Here is a 3,708-nt window from a genome sequence, read left to right on the forward strand (position 1 = left end):
TAATGAAATCTAGCTAGGAATAATGTGATTTCTACTTGGGCTAATCAATTGCTTATCAATGAGCCTTAGTTGACTTGGAAGAGCAACTTAGGATAAAAACCTCTTAATTGTTGGAAGACATTAACTTAGTAGAATAGAAATTGAAACCATAACACATGCTTAATTAACTAAAATTAAACATTTATATACCCAAGAGCATAACCTACACGAAGGAAAAGCAATCCTAGCGTCTTTCTCTTATTTATTACAACTACATTGTTACTTGCATTCTAGGTGTTCGATAAAATTCCTAGACTAGTTTACGTTGTAATTTTAGAAGTAATTGGAAAATCACTCTTTGTTGAAGATTACATTAAGAATCACCAAGTTTACACACATTTGGATACACTAATACACACATACTCCTTGTAGGATTCGACCCCAACCTAGTTGGATTTATTAGTACTAAAGACCATGGTATGCTTCATTTAGAGGTGTAGGATTGGACGTCACCAATTTCTGGCGTCGTTGCCGGGGACTATGGTGTTCTTGTGTTACTTTGTTATTGTGTGTTTCTTCGGTTCTTATCTTTTCTTCGTGATACTTTGATTTGTGTGTGCTTGTTGTAGGTTACCAATGGTAAACAATAATGACCTTGGTTATTTGCCTCTTGGGCCCATTGATGAAGATGTGGTAGATAAAGGAGCAGCTCCAGTTCAAGGAAACCGGGATGATAAAGGGCACAACCAAAACCAACCTCTTCCTCCACCACCACCACCTCCAATGGTCAACCAGTTTAACAACATGCCGCACTAAATAATGGTTATGCAAGTGCAATTGTCTCACCTCACATTAGGGCGGAAAATTTTTAAATCACAAATGTCATGCTCACTTTGCTTGAGCAAAGAGGCTACTTCACCGAGACACCTCATCAAAATGCATACAAGCACTTAAAGGGATTCGTAGATGCTTGTTGGGGAAGTAAGCAGACCAATGTGTCTGAGGACGCTTTAAAATTGAGGTTATTTCCTTTCTCCCTAAGAGAAAAATCCTTGGATTGGTTGGAGCGCTTACCAAACCATTCTATCCATACTTGGGATGAGTTAGCGGAGAAGTTTATTGCCAAATTCTTTTCACCCGGGCACATGGCTACTTTAAGGGATGATATCTTGGCTTTCAAACAAGAACCAAATAAGCCACTACATGAACTTTGGGAACGCTATAGAACCATGGTGGAGGAATGTCCTAATAATGATATGACCGAGAACATATTGCAACAAACCTTCTACCGTGGGATTAACATAACCAATCAATAAGTAGTAAACCAATTGGTCGATGGGAAGTTCATGACCACACCCTATCGGAGGCTTGTTCCATACTTTATCAGATGGCAGAGACATCATCTGCTTGGCAATCCCGAGCATAAGTACCTCAAGAGGATCTAAATATGATTCACCTCCACAAGGAGTTACAAGATCATGTTCAAGCCATTGTCAAGTTGACCACCACTATGAATCAACTTGCAAAAGTGAAACTTCAACAAACTCTACATGTGGAGAAAGGTGTTCATGTGTTGGGTTCTAAGCAAAGGATGAAGGGCAACCAACGTCCACATCAAGATGAGATATACTCACAAGATGATGGGTGTTACACTCAAGATGATTCTTATCAAGAGAAAATGAGGAGGTTCAATTTGTGAGCAACTATCAAAATCAATGAGGTAACTTTAAATAATATAGTCAAGGACAATGGAGGCCTAGTAATAACCAAGGAAATGGAGCAATAACAATCAAGGAAATTGGGAAAACAATAATCAAGGAAACCAAAGTTGGAGTGGCGGTAATCAAGGTAATCGAGGTGGTGGATATTCCTAACAGATCCTACCAACCTCCTACCTATAACAACCAAGGTGACTCTTCAAGTGATAACAAACTTTTAGGAATGATGGAGAGGATACTCAAGAATCAGGTGCAATCTAACAAAGAGAGACGAGAAATGAATCAAGTGGCTTCTCATAACACTTCAATCAAGAAAATTGAGACCCGGTTGGGTCAACTCTCTTCTCAAATGAATATGAGACCACAAAGATCATTACCTAATGACACAATTCCAAACCCAAAGAGAGATGAGGATAAAAAATGTGTTTTTGTCGTTTTCACAAGGCGGGGCAAGATCCTAAAGAAGAGAACCATTGTAGTTGAGATTGATGATGAAGAAGAGTAATTGCCGCTCAAATATGTCTTTCCTAAGGTCAAGAGTCCCAAAGTTCCATGGGTTGCTCTTCCCAAAGTTGATGATCCTCCTAAAGTTGATGAAGTACCTGAGAAAGTGGTACCTCTCATGGTCAATGAGACACCTGAGGTGATTGAAGTTACCAAGTGTGAGGTATAAATAGTAAGTCCAACGGTTGTTGAAGAGGTGCAGCAAGCACCAAGCACTTCTCAAAATGAAAAGTAATCCCCTTCAAAGGAGAAGGAACCAATCAATGAGGAAAGTAAGGAAGCACCTAGGTTGTTAAGAAATTACCTAGACCACCTCCTTCGTTTCTACAAAAATTTGCAAAGAAACAATAAGAAGGCCAATTGCAAATGTTCTATGATATATTGGATCAAATCACCATCAATGTACCTTTTGTTAAAGCTCTTGAAAAGATGCCGAGTTATGCTAATTTCATAAAGGACTTCATCACTAAGAAGAAGAATGTTAATTTTGAGACTACCAAACTCATCCACCAATGTAGTGCAATCATCTCATAAACCGGGGTTAAAAAGATGGAAGATCCGCGGGCTTTCACTATCCTTTGTGTTATTAGGATGACAAGCTTCACAAAAGCTTTGTGTGATTTAGGGGCTAGTATCTATTTGGTGCCTTATGCCATATTCAAGAAATTAGGTTTGGGGGGTATCCTAGACCTACCACAATAAAATTGTTAATGTTGATAAAATATTAAAGAAACCATTGGGTGTCATTGATGATGTCCTTGTCAAAGTGGACCATTTCTATTTCCACGCAGACTTTATAATATTGGATTGTGAAGTGGATATAGAAATTCCAATCATCCTTGGTAGGCCTTTCTTGGCTTCCGGGCGAGCTATTTGTGATGTTGAGGTGGGAGAGCTCAAATTTAGATTGAATGATGAGGAGAAAATTTTTTCATATTTAAAATTCAATAATACAACCACATGACCATAGTGTGATATTCGTAGTTGATATGGTGGATGATGTGGTTGATCATGACATGGAAGATATTTGCATGGAAAAAGCTTTATAAGTTGTTCTCCTCAATCGAACAATAAGGCCATGGAAGGTTACAACGAAGCCGTGATGGATAAGGAGGGACTCAGTTCATATTCTTACAAGCCCGAGAAGTTGTCCCTTGACTTGAAAAACCGAGTTATTCCTCCAACCAAACCTTCTACTATTAAGACATTAAACTTCGATGCAATGTTGATGCGATGAACTTAAGAGTGTCGCAACTCAATGCAATGGGTGAATTACAGTTTCAAATATATAAGAGTGCTTCTTTGCACATGCAAAGAATGAAGTTCCCCCATGACAAGAAGATTATAAAAAGGGAGTTTCACCCCGGGGAATTGGTTGTTCTTGACAATTCAAGGTTAAGTTGTTCTCGGGCAAGTTGAAATTAAAATGGTCCAGACCATTCAAGGTTGTACATGTTTACCCCTTTGGTTTTGTGGATTTAGTATCCCAGGATGGTCTTAGAATATT

The sequence above is a fragment of the Nicotiana tomentosiformis genome, chromosome 4 (genome assembly GCF_000390325.3).
Source record: "Nicotiana tomentosiformis chromosome 4, ASM39032v3, whole genome shotgun sequence".
NCBI lineage: Eukaryota > Viridiplantae > Streptophyta > Magnoliopsida > Solanales > Solanaceae > Nicotiana > Nicotiana tomentosiformis.